General features: G+C 46.2%; 1 protein-coding gene across 3 annotated transcripts in view; it reads right to left on the bottom strand.

The window, feature by feature from the left end:
- LOC137436191 (uncharacterized) overlaps positions 1-21369 on the bottom strand; it is a 153582-nt gene extending 132213 nt beyond the window's left edge. For 2 of the 3 annotated variants that reach the window (XM_078765940.1, XM_078765942.1), the window contains exon 1: positions 21200-21369. The gene's annotated coding sequence lies outside the window, so the exon portion shown is untranslated. The remainder of the gene's footprint in view (positions 1-21199) is intronic. The other variant, XM_078765941.1, reaches the window with a different exon arrangement.
- Positions 21370-22043: the final 674 nt, after the last annotated feature.

The following is a 22043-nucleotide window of genomic DNA, read 5'->3' as shown; positions in this document are numbered from 1 at the left end:
TACCACGTGGTTGCCGCCCTCGGGCCCAGCACTGCCGCCCGAGTCGTGTCCATTCTTCGGCGCCCACCGGGCGACCACAAGTACGAGGCGCTCAAACGTCTCCTCCTCGCCACGTTCGGGCTCACAGAGATCGAACGTGCCGACCGCCTCCTGGACCTTCCCGCCGTCGCGACACATGACCATCCGTCCGGATGGATTTCATGCTGTCGCTGCTTGGAGACCGGCGCCCGGATTTCTTATTCCGAGCACTCTTCCTACGCCAGCTACCTGTACAGGTGCGTCTCGCGCTGGCCGGTTCCAACATAACGGAACCCCGCGCCCTGGCTGGAGAGGCCGACAAGTATTTCGCGGCCTGCGACACACGGTCGGTGTATGGTGCTGCAGTAGTGGATCCCGGCGTGGAGGCTACAGCGCCCCCTGCTTCCCTCATGGCCGCTGCTACGCCCCGCCGCCACCACCACCGCCGCCGGCACGGCCGCCGCGGGGGCCACCGCCACAAACCTGATGCTACTACCATGCCAGGTTCGGCCACAAGGCTAAAACGTGCCGCCCGCCGTATGCTTTTGACGGGTTGGGCCGGCGCTCACTTGCGGCCATGAGCGTCGGCCATTCCAGCAGCCTCCTGTTCATCACGGACACCTTGTCCGGGCGCCGTTTTCTTTGCGACACGGGAGCGCAGGTAAGCATCCTCCCTGCCTCCACGTCCGACAAGCAAGCCGCAGCCGGGGCCCCGCTTTGCTTGCCGCCAACGGTACACCCATCCGCACATTCGGGAAGCGTTGCCTCTCACTGCGGTTCGGAGGGCAGCGCTTTCAATAGTCATTCGTTACCGCCAGCGTGCCAATGGCCCTGCTCGGCGCGGACTTCCTATGTGCGCATGGGCTGTTGGTCGACGTTAAACGCAGACTTTCAGCTCGCTCACTTGTTCGCTGAGCGGCTCGTTGAGCAGCTCGCTGAGCGGCTCACCGAGCGGCTTGCTGAAAGGTTCCGTCCCGGCGAGGTTAGTCTGCACGCTTCCGGCAGCGGACGGGTTTACCCACCTCCTCGCCAGTTTCCCGGCCCTCACGCGGCCCACCTTCTCAGCGGTGGCTGTCAAACACGGGGTGGAGCACCATATCCCCACAGTTGGGCCGCCGGTCTACGCCCGGGCACGCCAACTCGACCCCACGAAGCTCGCCATGGCGAAAGCGGAGTTCGCCATGCTGGAACGGCTGGGGATCGTACGGCGCTCCAACAGCGCTTGGGCTTCTCCTCTGCACATTGTGCCGAAGCCCGGCGGAGGATGGCGGCCGTGCGGTGACTACCGCCGGCTCAATGATGCCACCACCCCCGACCGCTACCCGGTCCCGCATATCCAGGACTTTTCCGCCCGGTTGGCGAACACGACAGTGTTCTCCAAGGTGGACCTCATCCGGGGCTACCACCAGGTCCCCATCCAACCGGACGATGTCCCAAAGACGCTCGTCATCACCCCTTTCGGCCTCTTTGAGTTCCTGCGAATGCCTTTTGGGTTGAAGAATGCGGCCCAGGCGTTCGAACGGCTCATGGACGGCATCTTGCGCGACTTACCTTTCATCTATGTCTACCTGGACGACATCCTAGTCGCGAGCGCGTCCTGGGAGGAGCACCTGCTCCACCTCCGCACACTTTTCGAACGCCTGGGCCAGCATGGCCTGATCATCAACACCGCAAAGTGCCGTTTCGGCGTCGCCGCTATCGACTTCTTGGGGCAATGCATCACCAGGCACGGGGCCATCCCTTTACCGGCCAAGGTGGAGGCGGTCAGGGATTTCCCGTGCCCCCACACGATCAAGGGGCTCCAGGAGTTCCTGGGCATGGTAAAATTTTACCACCGCTTCGTGCCCCACGTCGCCCAGCTCCTCCACCCCCTGCACGAGGCCCTCTGGGGCAAGCCGGGCAAAGGTGACATCGCCTGGTCGGAGCCGATGGCCGTGGCGTTTGCAGGCGCAAAGCTGGCCCTGGCCAACGCCACCATGCTGGCGTACCTGGCGCCCGATGCACCGATCGCCCTCACCACCGACGTGTCGGACTACGCGGTGGGCGCGGTGCATGAGCAGTGGGTGAGTGGTGCTTGGCAGCCGCTGGCATTTTTTAGCCGGCAGCTTCGCCCGCACGAACGCCGCTATAGCACCTTCGACCGCGAGCTGCTCGGGCTCCACCTGGCGGTCCGACACTTCCGCCATCTGCTCGAGGGCCGCCCGTTCACGGCTTTCGTCGACCACAAGCCCCTTGTGTTCGGGATGGCCAAGGTCGCTGAGCCATGGTCGGCACGGCAGCAGCGTCACCTCTCTGCCGTGTCCGAGTACACGACGGACATCCGTCACGTCGCGGGTAAAGACAACCCGGTGGCGGATTGCCTTTCCCGGTCCGTCGCGCACGCGGTCCACCTCAGGATCGACTATGCCCGGATGGCGGAGGCCGCCGTCACGGGCCTCCGCGTCACCGAGGTGCCGTTCGATGTCGCGGGCGCGGCCCTCCTGTGCGACGTCTCCCTCGGCCGGCCTCGCCCCATCGTGCCCGCTGGCTGGCAGCGCACAGTTTTCGATGCCATCCACGGCCTGTCCCACCCGGGCACGAAGGCCTCCCAGAAGCTCGTCGTGGCGAAGTTCGTCTGGCATGGCCTCAGGAAGGACGTCCGCGACTGGGCCAGGACGTGCCTCGCGTGCCAGCGCGCAAAGGTCCACCGCCACACCCAGGCCCCGTTGGCCCCATTTGCGGTGCCCGAGCGTCGGTTCGACCATGTCCACGTCGACTTGGTGGGACCTCTGCCCCCTTCGCGGGGGTTCACTCACCTCCTCACCATGGTGGACCGCACCACACGGTGGCCGGAGGCTGTGCCATTGGCGGCGACGTCTGCGGCTGATGTGGCGCAAGCCTTCATCGCCACTTGGGTTGCCCGGTTCGGTGCCCCCTCGGACATCTCGTCCGACCGCGGCCCCCAGTTCACCTCGGAGCTCTGGGGCGCGGTGGTGCACGGGCTCGGCGTCCAACTGCACCGCACCACGGCCTACCACCCCAGGCCAATGGCCTGTGCGAGCGCTTTCATCGCTCGATGAAGGCCGTGCTCCGGGCCAGCCTCCACGACGGCAGCTGGGCCGACAGGCTCCCCTTGGTCCTGCTGGGCCTCAGGACGGTGCCCAAGGACGACCTGCGCACGTCCTCAGCGGAGCTGGTCTTCGGGCCACCACTGCAGATACCGGGCGAATTTATCCCCGACTCCACGGCTCCTTGGTCCGCGGCGCAACAGCGCTCCACCCTGCAGGAGACCGCCCAGAGGTTCGCCCCGGTGCCGAAGGCACACCACGGTTGCCCGTCCTCCCACGTCGCCCAGGAGCTTCGCACGGCGGAGTACGTCTTCGTCCGGCACGACGCCCACCGGGCACCGCTACAGCCCCCGTACGGCGGGCCCTTCCGCGGGCTGGAGACCGGGCACAAATATTTCACCGTTGCCATCGGTGGTGCCCCGGATCGTATCTCAGTGGACCACCTCAAGCCGGCCCACCTCTATCTGGACCACCCCCCGCAAGCAGCTCTGCCTCCGCGTCGAGGCCACCCCCCGGCGGTCAGACCCCCTGCACCCCCCAGCCCCGCCATCCCGCTACCCCCCAGCCCTGCACGCATCGCCAGGGGGCATTTCGGCCGGGTCATCCGGCTTCCCCGCAAGCTCACCCTTCAGGTGCGCGGGAATTCTGGGGGGGGGCGCGTGTGGTGGGCACAGGGGGCAATAATTCCGCGCACCAGTGGGTGGCGCGAGCGTCCAGGCGGGGAACTAAAATACATGCCCCGCCTTTCGACCAATCGGCCACGTCCGGGGGCAAGGCATGGCCTCTGGACATATATGCGGGCTCTAAGCTCGAGCCCGCCCAGTGCTGAGGTGCGAGCTCTGAATAAAGACTTGTTGTGTCAACGCGTTGTGGCTTACCTCTCTGGCAATCGAGTCGTGTATGCACAGCACCACAACATCCACAAATGATGTAATCCACACAATTTATGTACTTTACATAACGTTAATAGGAATACATGGCCGTGTAGATGGGAAAAACAGTTTGTTTGAAATACAGTTTGTCTCATCTTCTCTCTCTCGCTGTCTGGCCCTCGCCAGACGTTGTTGATTGGCGTTTATACGTGCCGTTCTCTCATCTTCTGTCCCTTGCTGTCTGAATCTAGAGACACGTTCTTGATTGGCTTGTCGATGGTGAAAAGTATCTTCATCGGTTTCATGGAGTCTCTGATCAGCGATTTTCCTTGCTCGGGAGGTTGAACGCGACAAATTTCTTTTCTTCGGTGCCATTGCCTTTATCACAGTCAGTCTTCGTCAAGATTGCAACTCTGCGTCGTGTCGTGGGCGTAGCCAACGTGGCCTCATGTACCCAGGTGATTGGCTAACTCGAGCTCGAGCGAGCCATAATGCGCTACGTTATGGCAAAAAATATGGATCTAAAGATGAAAGAAAAAAAACCTATGTGGTGTGAATGGCAATGTTCCTCGCTGAAATGTGAAAAAACGCAATCGCTTTTCGCTCTGAATTACGTGCGAAGGCGTAACTGTGAGATTATGGCGGCAAGGTTGGAACATCACGTGATCGCTCTGAGCGAATCAGCGCGCTGCTCTGCCACTGGCTCAGATTCCGTGTCTTATATTCCTCGCTGAAATGCACTGAGGTAAAAATATGGTAAAAAAATATTATGAAATAATTTTTTATAGGTCGGCCATGTTCTTCCCAGGCTCAATGGCCATGTCTATGCCAAATAACAAGCACGTGAGCCTCTCCGTTTAGGAGTCTATCGGTAACATTACACACACACACACACACACACACACACACACACACACACACACACACACACACAAACTGTGTTTTATATATATATAGATATAGCATGTGTATTGGGGTGAAGAAGAGGCCGCCATAATGGCTGTGCACCAATCGATAAAGCCTCCATCTCCTAAATAGTGACTCAACGTCATCGTATTACAGCGTCCCGGCGCGGAGGACGCAGCGTGTAAGGGTGGACGGTGTATAACACTGCTTCAGTAGCGCTAAACTTCCAGATTTTAAAAAACTATCATTAAAATCATTATTTTATTAAAACTGTTTAGTACAGGACGGAGGGCCTTGCCATTCGCGGGTTTCCCCTTCGCGAATTCGCTCGATCACAATGAATTTATTGAGACAATGTTCGATGGGCTAGAATAATCTTGTGTTGGTTTTCACACTATTTTCCACATTTATTCACCTCATTAACATGGGCGTCAACACAATAACTCCCTCAAACGCTCCAACATCATCATCACCATCAAGTCGTCACCATCATCAACATCGCCATCACCTTAATGGATCAGGTTTATCATCATTATTATTAAAGGTAAGTTTTATGATCTTAATAATGCAATAAAATAACTTTATTTTATGCTCTTAATATCCCTTTTATTCATGAAAATAAATATGACAAAACAATGCACAAACATGTTAATAAACGGTACAGTTCGGACAATTTGACTCCTAACCCAATTTTCCCCATTAACCCCCAAGTTTGCGGATTTGCAGTTCACAGGTATTTCAAAGGATGTAACCCCTGCGAATGGCAAGGCCCTCCTGTATATACTTCAACACGACACGGGGTATCGTGTTCTATGAACTTTCTAGTTATTTAAGTAACTAGGGCGTGCCCGTACGTGGGTGCAAAAAAACATGCGTGCAAACAACAACAACAAAAAAAAAACTTTGAAACCACGTGGCAGTAACGACCACAGAACCCCCCCTCTATTTACATGAAATGGTTTGGTCCATTCGCAAAGCCAAAGCGAACGGCTTGCGAGTACGGTGACCATACCTTGGGAACCACTTGTCCGATTAATTTCAAACCTTGAAAAGGCACATCCTCGGGTCCCCAGCAATATACCTGGCAAGTTTCAAGTATATCGGACCGGTAGTTGTCGAGAAACAGCGGTCACAGACAAACACACACACACACACACACACACACACACAGACACACACACATACACACAGAGATTACTGGAATTATAGATAGATTAATACTGATGTTTCCCAATATGTTGACCATGTGCATGGCTGGTGCATAAACAACTGGCATCATCATCACAGCTTCGACACAACCACTCAATTATATTTAGAAATCACGACCCTTCTTTCAACGTAACCAGCGCTATACCCGTGGAGTGATTGCATCACCCTCCTACAGTGATACACACACACACACACACACACACACACACACACACACACACACACACACACACACACACACACACACACACACACACACACACACACACACACACACACACACACACACACACACACACACACACACACACAGCCTCATCCTCACCCTCACTCTCCCGACTCTGTCCCATTTTTGCTTCCCGCCCCCTCCAGCCACAATTCCGCACCCTTCCCCTCACAACCATAAGGCATCAAACCCTCCCCACCTCAACCTTCAAAACTCTCCCCACACTCCTCCTTTCCCCCCACAACCCCCTCCCACCTCCACCACAACTCAATTTCCCCCCACAACCATTCCTCCACTCCAACTCTCCTAAAGTCCTCCACCTCCTCCCTACCCCCTTCCCCTCCCCCTCCCCCCCCCCCCCAAGCAATATCGTGAGTCACAAAACCCCTTGGGGAGGGGGGTAATTGTTGTGTAGTACCATTAATATTACTAGGGCATGCCCGTACTATATATATATCTAAAATTATATCCCCCCCCCTCTATTTACATGAAATGGTTTGGTCCAGCGAACGGCTTGCGTGAACGGAAAGCGAACGGCTTGCGAGTACGGTGACAATCCCCCCCCTCTATTTACATGAAATGGTTTGGTCCAAAGCGAACGGCTTGCGGAGTTTGGTAAATAAATCGCCATAGCTCGGTAACTACTTCTCCGATTAATATGAAACCTTGAAAAGGCACATCCTCGGGTCCCCAGCAATATACCTGGCAAGTTTCAAGTATATCGGACCCGTGGTTGTCGAGAAACAGCGGTCACAGACAAACACACACACACACACACACACACACACACACACACACACACACACACACACACACACACACACACACAGACACACACACAGAGATTACTGGAATTATAGATAGATGCTATTATCATCAATGTTGTTATTACCTCTGCCACCAAAGGTGGATGGAGCTTATGTTTTCTCCCTGTCTGTCTGTCTGTCTGTCTGTCTGTCCGTTTGTCTGTGAACAAAATATCTCGAAAAGTTGTAGACTGATTTGGACTACATTTGGCAGCGATGTAGCGTATTGTTATGTCAGTGGGGTAAAGGAATATCTAGAGTCAGGTAGATCTGAATAGGTAACATGCTTCGCCTGCCGCAGTAGGGAATCAACCCTGTAACAAGTTCTGTGTTCTAGGCAGGTTGTTGGGTAAGAGTATACCTGTGAACATACCAGGATGTTTGGGGGTTAGATAGTGTTGGGATTAAGATAAACCCCTGTGTGTCAAACCTGGTAGCCAAACCTTTGTCCCTTATGGCAATGCATACCCATATAAACACTTAGACAGGCCCTGTAGTGCACACAGTAACTAAATCCCCTTCCCTGACAATGACTTTGGAAGAAAACGGACAGGAAACCAGGCCAGGACACCGCCGATGGTGGCTGCCGCCGGTCGCATCACGAACTTGCCGAGCAACATTGCAAGACCACGCCACAGGGGCCTGTGATTGGAGGGAAGGAGCTGGGAGGTTCGGTGGAAGGCGCTGATTGGGTGGCGCACCAAGGCTGACGTCGTAACCCAGGTTATATATGGGCGCACCGAATGACATTTTCGCTCTAGCTCTTGCGCAGCTCTTGCCCTGGTGCTCTCTGACTGTCTGGACGTGCTTGAAGCTCTTGCGTTTCTTCTTGGTCTTGAGAGGTCCTGGTGGTCGTTGGCTCGCCATCTGGGTGGTGCATGGAGCGGTGCTCAGTGCTTGTGCTTAGAGTGGTGCACGGACCTCGTGGGCGGTCGATGAGGAGCCTGGAGTAGGCATTGGCTCGGGTCTTCGCGGTGCTCTGGTGCTGGAGCGAGGGACCTCGTGGTGTGCAGCGGAGCTTGGTGTTGGAGCCACATAGGGACAAGACTATGGACAGATAAGACCGCACACCACTTAAACACCATAACGAACGTTTTCTTTTATTAATTCCTACCTGTGTCTCGTTTCTGAAGTGAGGTGTGTGGGATCCCAACTTAGGCTCTCTTTTGATTACCGTCGCGTTTCAGTCTCGGGTTCCGGAATAAACGTGTATTTTTGTACATTCTAATTTGGTGTCGAGTACATTAATTTCCCTGCAGCTGCCGTCGGTTCGCTGAAGAGAAGCGCTTTTGCCACAGCTTCCACTTCCCTTCTTCCTCCCGTGTTTTATAGCCAAATCCGTGTTTGGTCGTCGCCTCAAGTAAATCCGTTCTGGTCCATCCGCGACCCCTGGTCTTAACCGGAAGGGTCTGCGCGACAGTATGTAACAATGACGAAATTATTAGATTTTTGTGAAGATCCGGATCCGGCTACTAGAATTTTTTAAGTGATTCTTCACCATTGGGAGATATGGCCAACCAGGTGGAGGTCTGCTCTCTTCTGACTGCCATTCTAGTTACTTTTGTTATTAGAAGCGGCCTTGCAAAAACGCCATGGAAGCAGCAGGAAGGGTTGTGTTATTAACCTTTGTGAGTTATATAGACGATAGTAGCTCTATGCTCAGGTCCGTTCGTTGACGCAATAAGCAGAGATTGCCTCACGGATGTTGGGATTACTCCAAATTTCTTTCAGTTTAGTGTTAAACAGCATTAGCAGTTACAGCAGCAAACAGCAGTTTTTTTGACTTCTGCTAAACTGTGAAGGTTTTCCACGAAATGCTTGATAAATGTTACGGATTCGTCACTTCCGCTGGTGTGGTTTTCATCCACTTGAAACACTTCTGGTTCTATGTATTATTATTATCATTGTTTAAGTGAAATGGCCATTGGTATTATCAAAATGTAAAAGGGTTAACTTTAAATGAAACAGGAAACCGGCTCGGGAACCGGAGGAAGAAGAAGATGGCGAGGGCGTGGCGAGTGAACTCGGACTCGGACAAGAAGCGAGTTCCGAGTAGCTTCCAGCTCCGTAGCGAGCGTTGTCGAACGAAAGTCGCGAGTAAACTTTGAGTTTCCTTGGAAGGAGTTCCGGCGATGGGTGTTATCGCTGGGGGATTGAAAAACCTGCGTGGTCAGGTTTGGGCGTTGCGATTCTGAAGTCATCGCCGGGTCGTGTCGACTCAAGTAAGAGCCGTCGGCCATTTTGACACTCGCGCTTTGTTCAATAAAAGGTCGTGGCTATGCATCAGCTTTTTTCACCATCCTGTCGTCTGTCGGGGATGTGTGTGCGCAACGCTGAGTTTGAAGATTAAGTGGCGGTTCGCCGACTGAACCAGGGAACGTTCATACCTGGAGGAACTTTGGGATTTCCCATTCCGCCGCGAGTTCGCTTTTGGTTTTGGACCACGTGACTTTTTGCGTCGCTTCGACCGCCTACGTCTGAGAGCTGCTTCGGCGGTGCGACTGCCCTTGCCATCCGCATGGGATTCTGGTCTCGATTGGACATTGTTCTAGCGATCGCGGGAGCGAGTCAACCTCGTCTTGAGTTGTTAGTAGTTGTACTATACAGTACAAACACACTGTATCATCACTGACTATACAGTACAAACACACTGTATCATCACTGACTATACAGTACAATGTATCACTGACAAAACAGTAGAAATACACTATCATTAATGACTATACAGTACAAACACACTGTATCATCAATGACTATACAGTACAAACACATTATCATCACTGACTATACAGTACAAACACACTATCATCATTGACTATACAGTACAAACACACTATTATCAGACTATACAGTATAAACACACTGTATCATCACTGACTATACAGTACAAACACACTGTATTATCAGACTATACAGTATAAACACACTGTATCATCACTGACTATACAGTACAAACACACTATTATCAGACTATACAGTATAAACACACTATCATCACTGACTATACAGTACAAACACACTGTATTATCAGACTATACAGTATAAACACACTGTATCATCACTGACTATACAGTACAAACACACTGTATTATCAGACTATACAGTATAAACACACTGTATCATCACTGACTATACAGTACAAACACACTGTATTATCAGACTATACAGTATAAACACACTATCATCACTGACTATACAGTACAAACACACTGTATTATCAGACTATACAGTATAAACACACTATCATCACTGACTGCCAGACCCCACTGTTCTCATCCAGTGACCCTGCTCTCTTACGAAGCATTGCCATCACCTACAGGTGCCTTGAGTTAAACCAATGGAGCACGTTTGGGACATTTATGGGTCTAGCATTGAGAAAATGGCCCCATCTGGGCAGACTCCGGCGCAGTTAGAGGAGCATTGAACCTCCTTTGAATTCCACCCAGCAGCTTCCTCAGAGGATGAAAATGAAGGTTGTACGAGTTACTTGTTTTTTTATGATTGTCACATCATTGGATGTCATTATCCACTGGTTTCAACCCTCCACCACACGGTGACAGTGTTCCCAGAAATCCTATTTTTTGGTGTAAACTGTGCCATGACAGACAGCCTCATTTTGTGATAATAATAAAAAGAATAATTCTCTGAAATTGTTTCAAGTAATTTGTCGAACATGTAAACTTCACCAATTCATGCATGGTTTCTTTTTGAGCAACGTTATGGTTTTTGAAAAACATTTCTCGGTTATTGTGACGATCCAGGAAACAAGTCCGATAGTCTAACAACGGCGTAGCAGGGCTTGGAGCTGTTGAGTGGAGGATTGGCTGTCCCTCTGTCATGTGACCAGATCCCCAGCTCTGATTGGTGGACGTTTGTGAGAAGCATACATGCATACATACATACATACATACATACATACAGTCACGTGAAAAAGTAAGTACACCCCATGTAAAGTTTTGACTTTTTCAACATATTTCAACATACAGCTATTTGATCTTTATTTCAACAATATTGATAGATAAAGGTGATAAAATATAACAAATATCATGAAACATTTACATTTTGTAGTCCATTGTATAATTTAAATAAACATAAATGCAAATTTCGCATGTGGAAAAAGTAAGTACACCCCTACATTTATCACTACTTCAAATACCTAAAATTAGAATCAGGTGCACCAGCTCAGGTGCAAATGTTTAGAACATCGTCAGAGAGGATGTTGGACGAACCTGTCTTATTTAAACCTCAGACATTTCGTTTGGTTTGCTCTTTGTTGTTGAAGTGTGCGGCGTCACCATGCCTAGATCAAAAGAGCTCTCTGAGGCCTTCAGAAAGAAGGTTATAGATGCCTACGAGTCTGGGAAGGGATTTAAAAAGCTCTCCAAACAATTTGAAATCAATCATTTGACTGTCCGGAAGATCATCTACAAGTGGAGAAGATTCCAAACAACTGCCATCTTGTTCAGGCCAGGCCGCCCCAGCAAATTCAGCCTGAGAGCAGACCGCAAGATGCTGAAAGAAGTCTCCAAGAACCCCAGAACGTCATCACGGGACCTACAGGTAGCTCTTTCCACTGGTGATGTCAAAGTGCACGAGTCTACCATTAGAAAGAGGCTGCACAAATTTGATCTACATGGGACGTGTGCCAGGAGGAAACCTTTGCTGTCCAGAAAGAACATCAGGGCAAGACTAAAGTTTGCCAATGAACACCTCGGCAAAGACCAGCACTTCTGGAACAATGTGCTCTGGACAGATGAGTCAAAGGTAGAGCTATTTGGCCACAGTACCAGAAGACATGTTTGGCGAAAACCAAAGACAGCATTTGACCACAAGAACCTGATACCAACTGTAAAGCATGGTGGTGGAAATATTGTGGTTTGGGGCAGCTTCGCTGCATCCGGGCCTGGGCAGCTCACCATCATAGAATCCACCATGAATTATTCATTGTACCAGAGGGTGCTTGAGGATAAAGTGAGGCCATCTGTCGGAGTGTTGAAGCTCAACCGAAGGTGTACCTTGCAACACGACAATGACCCTAAACATACCAGTAAATCCACCCAGGAATGGCTGAAAAGAAAGAAATGGAGGGTTCTGGAATGGCCAAGTCAAAGCCCGGATCTAAATCCCATTGAGATGTTGTGGGGGGATTTGAAACGAGCTGTGCATGCAAGACCTAGTAGCCCCGCTCAAGTAGGGAAAATGGCCTTTAAAATGCATGTTGTTGTTGTTGTTGTGTGCATGCAAGAAACCCCTCAAACATCGCACAGCTGAAATAATTCTGCATGGAGGAGTGGGAAAAAATTTCTCCCAGTCGATGTCAGAGGCTGGTAGACAGTTATAAGAAACGCCTACTTGAGGTTGTTTCTGCCAAAGGGGGCAATACCACCTATAAGAGCTAAGGGTGTACTTACTTTTTCCACATGTGAAGTTTGCATTTATGTTTATTTAAATTATACAATGGACTACAAAATGTAAATGTTTCATGATATTTGTTATATTATATCACCTTTATCTATCAATATTGTTGAAATGAAGATCAAATAGCTATATGTTGAAAAAGTCAAAACTTTACATGGGGTGTACTTACTTTTTCACGTGACTGTACATACATACATACATACATACATACATACATACATACATACATTCACCGGATGGACAAACACTGTTCCAGATGGCATTTCTCTTTGGGATATGCCATAAAAATCAGTCCATGCTCACCTCTTCTCCAGGTGTGCATATAAGGCAGGTAGGGAGGGGTCACAACGTTCATTATCTTGCAGTTTTTGCTCGGTTAGTTTAAGCCATTTGACCCATCATGGCCGTGCAAGATACAACTGGAGCGAAAAACAATCAACCTCGTTGTTGGAGGTCTTGTTCTTAGCAAGTATGGGAGAGATTAGTGATCGGTTTGTGGTTGGACATTTAATAGAGACTCCACAGGTATAAAATATTTATCATCCAACACACGTAAAGTGAAAGTCGGGTGAAACAATTGGTTAACTTCTGTCTGTCTGTCTGTCTGTCTGTCCACAAACGTCAGTTTATGATCGAGGAAAAACTTGATTTAAATTGAATGTTACATTTTGTATACAAAGTCGAGGCTCGTGTAAGAGACAAGACGTAAAAACATAAAAACAAACAGAAACACACATGAAACGTATAATAAAGGGAACGGGAGGCAAGAGGGTGAAAGAGAGGGGAGCACAACAACAGTGGAGAACAGGGACATCAGGAGATCTGTGGAAGGGAGAAGGCTGGGTGGGGTGCACAGGACTTTCAGCAAGGAAAACAGTAAATTTGAAGGGGTGGATTTGGGGTGTATTAACGGGGTAGAAAAGATCAAGGTTTTGGATGGGGGAAGTTAAGAGATGGTGGTGAACAGCTGTTTTGAAGACCTGGAGGGAGGAGTGGGATTGAATAGAGTGAGGGAGTTTGTACCAGAGGCGGGAGAAAAGAGGCATGAAAGAGTGAAGGTGAGCAGAGAGTCTTGATTTTGGCAATTTAACCATAAGAGGGTTGCTGGAAGATGTGCGACCTGTAGGAAGATTTGGGGACAAAGCACAGAGAGAGCTGGCGGAGCAAGACCGGAGAGGAGTCGGTAGAAGACAAAGTCCACCAACCTGCCTGTGGTGAAAGAGAGAAAGGCCGTCACAATCAGCTTCATCGTGGGAGATTCCAATGATTCTGAAAGCTTTGCTTTCTACAGTGTGAAGCCGTTGACTACCTGATGGTGCGTAAGCGAGATAGGGGGCACCTCCGGGACACAAAGGAGATCCCGGGGGAGGAGGCTGTTTCACAGCACCACCTGGTTGTCTGCGACATAAGGGTGAAAGGTGCGAGGAGAGCTCGGCGGGTGAAGTACCAACCGAGAATGAAGGTGTGGAAGTTGAAAGAGGTGACAGTAAGGGAGGCATTAAAAGAGAGGCTGAGTAGGGTCGAGGATGATGTGGTTGAGCTTGAAAGTGGTTGGATGTCAATGAAAGATAGTCTGTTGGGAGCCGTTGGTGAGGTATGTGGATGGACAAAAGGACCACCGAGGCACTCGGAAACATGGTGGTGGGATGATGAAGTTGGAAAGAGGATTGACGAAAAGAGGAAGAAGTTCAAGGAGTGGCAGAAGGCGAAGGGTACGGGAGCAGAAAAAGCAGAGCATGAAAGTTATAAGGCAGCCAAGAAGGCTGCAAAGAAAGAGGTAGCAAAGGCGCAAGAGGCATACAGGAAAATGTTCGGAGAACGCTTGGATTCGGAAGAGGGTCAGAGAGCGGTATTCAGGATTGCAAAGCAGATAGCGAAAGAGAGGTGTGATGTGATGGGGGTGAGTTGCTTGAAGGATGAAGTGGGACAAAACGTTGTGGACCCAGATGGAATTAAAGGAAGATGGAAAAGATATATGGAAATGCTGTTGAATACAGAGAATGAATGGGATGGCAACATAGAGAGTAACCCAGTTTTAGGACCGGCAGAGAAGATAACTGAGAAGGAAGTTGAGGAAGCGATAATAGCAATGAAGAGTAGAAAAGCGGGAGGGCCGACGGGCGTTGTGGGAGTTATGTTGAAGGCAGCAGGAAGTTGGGGTGTGAAGAGAATGACAGAGATCTGTAATCTGGTGGTGAAAGAAGGCCGCATTCCAGTGGATTGAGAACTGAGTACCCTCGTCCCTCTATACAAGGGGAAAGGTGACCCTCTGGAGTGTGGCTCGTACCGAGCGATAAAGTTATTGGAGCATGGAATGAAGGTATTGGAAAGGGTGTTGGAGAGGAGGAAAAGGAATAAGGTGAAGATCGATGAAATGCAGTTTGGATTTATGCCAGGAAGAGGAATGACAGACACGCTCTTTATTGTGAGGCAGTGGCAGGAGAAGTACATAGAGAAGAGGAAGAAGTTGTTTCTTGGGTTTGTTGATCTGGAGAAAGCATTCGATAGGGTTCCACGTAAAGTATTGACATGGGCATTGAGGAAGTTAGGAGTGGAGGAATGGTTGATCAGAGTAGTGATGGCAATGTACAAAAGAGCGCGCACAGCTGGAAGGACGAAGGACGGGAACAGTGGTGAGTTTGAGGTGAAGGTGGGAGTGCATCAGGGATCGGTACTAAGTCCACTACTATTTGTAGCTGTGAAGGAGGTGCTGGCTCAGAACGTAAAGGAGAGTTTACCGTGGGAGTTGTTGTATGCAGATGATCTGGTGTTGATTGCGGAAAGTATGGATGGACTGAAGGAAAAGATGAACAAGTGGAAGGAATGTATGGCGACAAAAGGTCTGAGGGTGAATATAGGAAAGACGAAGGTGATGGCAAGTGGTAAAGCATGTGGTGAGGTGGAAAGAACTGGGAAGTGGCCATGTGCTGTGTGCAGGAAGGGTGTCGGAGTGAACTCCATTCAATGTACAATGTGCGCTGAGTGGGTTCATCAAAAATGTAGTGGTCTGAGAGGGTCATTAACCAGTGTGGCAGCTACATTCAAATGTTAGGTGTGCACAGCGGGAGCTGCAGATGGAGGAAATGTTGAGTTGGATCTTGGAGACGGCGTGAAGCTGGAAGGTGTGAAAACATTTTGCTACCTCGGAGACCTGCTGAATGGAGAAGGTGGATCAGACACGGCAACGGTTGCTCGAGTGAGATGTGCATGGAAGACGTTTCGGGAACTGAGTGGCGTGCTGATGAGGAGGGGAGTGTTGTTGAAGCTGAAGGGAAAGGTGTATGCTGCATGTGTGAGAAGTGTTATGATTTATGGGAGCGAGACATGGGTCATGAATGTAGAGCAGCAACGAAGGCTGGAAAGGGTGGAAATGCAAATGGTTCGGTGGATGTGCGGAGTATCGTTGAGAGAGAGGAAGACAAATGATGAATTGCGAAAGATGATGGGAATAGAGCCTGTGATTGATGCTGTGAAGAGGAACAGGTTGAGATGGTTTGGTCATGTGTTGAGGAAGGATGAAAGTGACTGGGTGAGAAGAGTGATGGAAATGAATGTAGAAGGAAGTTGAGGACGGGGAAGACCGAGAAAGACTTAGCTAAAGACGGTGGAAGAAGAAATGCGGGCAAGGGGGTTAACAAGGAGAGATGCAGAAAATAGGGCAATATGGAGAAGATTGTCATGGGGACCGCAAGGCTAACCCTCGCTCTAGCAGGGAAAATGGCTTAAAATGCATGTTGTTGTTGTTGTTGTTGTTGTTGTAGTGTGAAGCCGAGCTCGGTGTGAGGCAGGTGCACCACCCAGAGGGGAGAGCAGTATTCCATTGAGCTGTGGATGAAAGCCTTGTATGTGGTGAGGAGCTCAGAAATGCCAAGGAAGGACTTCGCACGACAGAGGATGCCCAGACTGGCTTTGGAGGCCAGATTTGAAATGTGGTTTTCCCAGGAAAGATCATGGCAGATAGTGAGACCCAAAAGCTTGAGTGACAGAACTTCTTTGAGAGGATTGTTGAGAAAGTAGATGGGAGGGTTTTCCAGACGGTCTTTTCGGAGAGACATAGTAACAGTGTGAGATTTGTCAGGATTGAAGGACATGTTCCACTTGTTTGACCAGTTTGAGATATTGTCCAGGTCTGCAGAGAGTGAAGAGGCTGCTGCCTGCCAATCTGAGGGTTGAGATGGTTTCCCGCCAACACCGGAGCCGCGTCGGGACTGCGCGCTGGGCCTGGACGATTGCTGATGACGTACCGAGCGAGTTGAGCTAAGTGCACGATAAATCACACCATTATTTTCCAACGTTCTTTTCTCCCTTCGTCTGTGTTATAAGTCTGGTGTGGGGACGTCCCGATTCGGAAATTTAGTTTTACCGTCGCGTTTTTTGTTACCGGCATTCCGTTTCATAAACCTGTTTATTTTTGTACATTTTAAGTCCTTGTTTGCTCGAGTTATTTTCTGCAGGTTTGAGGACTGCTTTGGGATCCGTGAAGATAAACTCTTCAGCCTACTCCCCTCCTCTTTGTTTCTCCGCGCATATACGTATATAGAAATCCGCATTTGAGCATCGCCTTCGGAGTTTAAAAGCTTGCTTTGGCTCTCCATGACTAAACCGGTATTTACCAAGGGGAGTCATGCGACAATAATAATGGGACAGGTAAATTAACAAGGTGCACATGACTTAGTCGTCACTCCGCATGACGAAAGCTCTTTGCAAGATGAAGTAAATTCAAGCTTGGCCAGCTATAGCTAGGCCCATATAATAGTTATTAGAGGTGTAATGACCATGGTTATCAAAGCTATAATTACAGTAGTTATGAGAGGTGTAATTACAGTAGTTATGAGAGGTGTAATTACAGTAGTTAGTGGAGGTGTAATTACAATAGTTATTAGAGGTGTAATTACAATAGTTAGTGGAGGTGTAATTGTAATAGCTATTAGAGGTGTAATTACAATAGCTATTTGAGGTGTAATTACAATAGTTATTAGAGGTGTAATTACAATAGTTAGTGGAGGTGTAATTACAATAGCTGTTAGAGGTGTAATTAAAATAGCTATTAGAGGTGTAATGACCATAGCTATTAGAGGTGTAATTACAATAGCTATTAGAGGTGTAATTACAATAGCTATTAGAGGTGTAATGACCATAGCTATTAGAGGTGTAATTACAATAGCTGTTAGAGGTGTAATTAAAATAGCTATTAGAGGTGTAATGACCATAGCTATTTGAGGTGTAATTACATTAGCTATTAGAGGTGTAATTACAATAGCTATTAGAGGTGTAATGACCATAGCTATTAGAGGTGTAATTACAATAGCTATTAGAGGTGTAATTACAATAGCTATTAGAGGTGTAATGACCATAGTTATTAAAGGTATAATTACAATAGCTATGAGAGGTGTAATTACAATAGCTATTTGAGGTGTAATTACAGTAGTTATTGGACATGTAATTACAATAGCTATTAGAGGTGTAATTACAATAGCTATTAGAGGTGTAATTACAATAGCTATTAGAGGTGTAATTACAGTAGTTATTGGACGTGTAATTACAATAGCTATTAGAGGTGTAATTACAATAGCTATTCGAGGTGTAATTACAATAGCTAATTGAGGTGTAATTACAATAGCTATTAGAGGTGTAATTACAATAGCTATTAGAGGTGTAATTACAATAGCTATTAGAGGTGTAATTACAATAGCTATTGGAGGTGTAATTACAATAGTTAGTGGAAGTGTAATTACAGTAGTTATTAGAGGTGTAATTACAGTAGTTATTAGAGGTGTAATTACAGTAGTTATTAGAGGTGTAATTACAGTAGTTATTAGAGGTGTAATTACAGTAGTTATTAGAGGTGTAATTACAGTAGTTATTAGAGGTGTAATTACAGTAGTTATTAGAGGTTTAATTACAGTAGTTATTAGAGGTTTAATTACAGTAGTTATTAGAGGTGTAATTACAGTAGTTATTAGAGGTGTAATTACAGTAGTTATTAGAGGTGTAATTACAGTAGTTATTAGAGGTGTAATTACAGTAGTTATTAGAGGAGTAATTACAGTAGTTATTAGAGGTGTAATTACAGTCGTTATTAGAGGTGTAATTCCAGTAGTTATTCGAGGTATAATTACAGTAGTTATTAGAGGTTTAATTACAGTAGTTATTAGAGGTGTAATTACAGTAGTTATTAGAGGTATAATTACAGTAGTCATTAGAGGTGTAATTACAGTAGTTATTAGAGGTGTCATTACAGTAGTTATTAGAGGTGTAATTACAGTAGTTATTCGACATATAATTACAGTAGTTATTGGAGGTGTAATTACAGTAGTTATTGGAGGTGTCATTACAGTACTTATTAGAGGTGTAATTACAGTAGTTATTAGAGGTGTAATTACAGTAGTTATTAGAGGTGTAATTACAGTAGTTATTAGAGGTGTAATTACAGTACTTATTAGAGGTGTAATTACAGTAGTTATTAGAGGTGTAATTACAGTAGTTATTGGAGGTGTAATTACAGTAGTTATTAGAGGTGTAATTACAGTAGTTATTGGAGGTGTAATTACAGTAGTTATTAGAGGTGTAATTACAGTAGTTATTGGAGGTGTAATTACAGTAGTTATTGGAGGTGTCATTACAGTACTTATTAGAGGTGTAATTACAGTACTTATTAGAGGTGTAATTACAGTAGTTATTGGAGGTGTAATTACAGTAGGTATTAGAGGTGTCATTACAGTAGTTATTAGAGGTGTAATTACAGTACTTATTAGAGGTGTAATTACAGTAGTTATTAGAGGTGTAATTACAGTAGTTATTGGAGGTGTAATTACAGTAGTTATTAGAGGTGTAATTACAGTAGTTATTGGAGGTGTAATTACAGTAGTTATTAGAGGTGTAATTACAGTAGGTATTAGAGGTGTCATTACAGTAGTTATTAGAGGTGTAATTACAGTAGGTATTAGAGGTGTCATTACAGTAGGTATTAGAGGTGTAATTACAGTAGTTATTGGAGGTGTAATTACAGTAGGTATTAGAGGTGTAATTACAGTAGTTATTGGAGGTGTAATTACAGTAGGTATTAGAGGTGTCATTACAGTAGTTATTAGAGGTGTAATTACAGTACTTATTAGAGGTGTAATTACAGTAGTTATTAGAGGTGTAATTACAGTAGTTATTGGAGGTGTAATTACAGTAGTTATTAGAGGTGTAATTACAGTAGTTATTGGAGGTGTAATTACAGTAGTTATTAGAGGTGTAATTACAGTAGGTATTAGAGGTGTCATTACAGTAGTTATTAGAGGTGTAATTACAGTAGTTATTGGAGGTGTAATTACAGTAGTTATTAGAGGTGTAATTACAGTAGTTATTAGAGGTGTAATTACAGTAGTTATTGGAGGTGTAATTACAGTAGGTATTAGAGGTGTCATTACAGTAGTTATTAGAGGTGTAATTACAGTACTTATTAGAGGTGTAATTACAGTAGTTATTAGAGGTGTAATTACAGTAGTTATTGGAGGTGTAATTACAGTAGTTATTAGAGGTGTAATTACAGTAGTTATTGGAGGTGTAATTACAGTAGTTATTAGAGGTGTAATTACAGTAGGTATTAGAGGTGTCATTACAGTAGTTATTAGAGGTGTAATTACAGTAGTTATTGGAGGTGTAATTACAGTAGTTATTAGAGGTGTAATTACAGTAGTTATTAGAGGTGTAATTACAGTAGGTATTAGAGGTGTCATTACAGTAGTTATTAGAGGTGTAATTACAGTACTTATTAGAGGTGTAATTACAGTAGTTATTAGAGGTGTAATTACAGTAGTTATTGGAGGTGTAATTACAGTAGTTATTTGAGGTGTAATTACAGTAGTTATTTGAGGTGTAATTACAGTAGTTATTGGAGGTGTAATTACAGTAGTTATTAGAGGTGTAATTACAGTAGTTATTGGAGGTGTAATTACAGTAGTTATTGGAGGTGTCATTACAGTACTTATTAGAGGTGTAATTACAGTACTTATTAGAGGTGTAATTACAGTAGTTATTGGAGGTGTAATTACAGTCGGTATTAGAGGTGTCATTACAGTAGTTATTAGAGGTGTAATTACACTAGTTATTAGAGGTGTAATTACAGTAGTTATTAGAGGTGTAATTACACTAGTTATTAGAGGTGTAATTACAGTAGTTATTAGAGGTGTAATTGCAGTAGTTATTGGAGGTGTAATTACAGTAGTTATTGGAGGTGTAATTACAGTAGTTATTAGAGGTGTAATTACAGTAGTTATTAGAGGTGTAATTACAGTAGTTATTAGAGGTGTAATTACAATAGTTATTACAGAGGTGTAATTACAGTAGTTATTAGAGATTGGAGGTGTAATTACAATAGTTATTACAGAGTTGTAATTACAGTAGTTATTAGAGATTGGAGGTGTAAATACAACAGTTATTATAGAGGTGTAATTACAATAGTTATTATAGAGGTGTAATTACAGTAGTTATTAGAGATTGGAGGTGTAATTACAATAGTTATTATAGAGGTGTAATTACAATAGTTATTACAGAGGTGTAATTACAATAGTTATTACAGAGGTGTAATTACAATAGTTATTAGAGATTGGAGGTGTATTTACAATAGTTATTATAGAGGTTTAATTACAGTAGTTATTGCAGTCATATTAACTTGACCACCATTGTCATGTTTACAACGTTATAACTTACAATTATGAGGAAGCTTGTTTACAAACGACCTCGGTGGGCGGCTCCTGGTCCTGGTCCTGGTCCTGGTCCTATGCTGGCCACCTTGGGTGAAAAGACCGTCGATATCAGGGCCTTGTCGACCTCACCAAGACGTCTCTGTAGCTTATAAAGCAAAAGTGCCACATGGCAAGACAGGTTCAGCAGAAATGGTTTCTCAAAATAACCCCTGGGGGAATGTGGGCAGCGAGGAGGGGAGAGGGACAGAAATGAGACTTGAAGGACCTGGCAGAAGATGGAACTCGAGAAAATCTGACTAAAGGTTACCACAACACTCGACAATGTAGATCATATTAATTAAAAGGTTACCATGACACTCTACAATCTAGATCATACCAATTAAAAGCTTACCATGACACTCTGCAATGTATATCATACTAATTAAAAGGTTACCACAACACACTACAATGTAGATCATACTAATTAAAAAGGTTACCATGACACTGCAATCTAGATCATACTAATTAAAAGGTTACCATGACACTCTACAATGTATATCATACCAATTAAAAGCTTACCATGACACTCTGCAATGTAGATCATACTAATTAAAAGATTACCACAACACTCTACAATGGAGATCATACGAATTAAAAGGTTACCATGACACTATACAATCTCGATGATAGGAATTAAAAGGTTACCACAACACTCTACAATCTAGATCATACTAATTAAAAGGTTACCATGTCACTGACACTCTACAATCTAGATCATACCAATTAATAGGTTACCATGACACTCGACAATCTAGATCATAGCAATTAAAAGGTTAACATGACACTCGACAATCTAGATCATACCAATT

This window comes from Myxine glutinosa, chromosome 11 (assembly GCF_964187855.1).
Source record: "Myxine glutinosa chromosome 11, kmMyxGlut1.1, whole genome shotgun sequence".
NCBI lineage: Eukaryota > Metazoa > Chordata > Myxini > Myxiniformes > Myxinidae > Myxine > Myxine glutinosa.
This window is presented reverse-complemented; position numbering and strand designations above follow the sequence as displayed.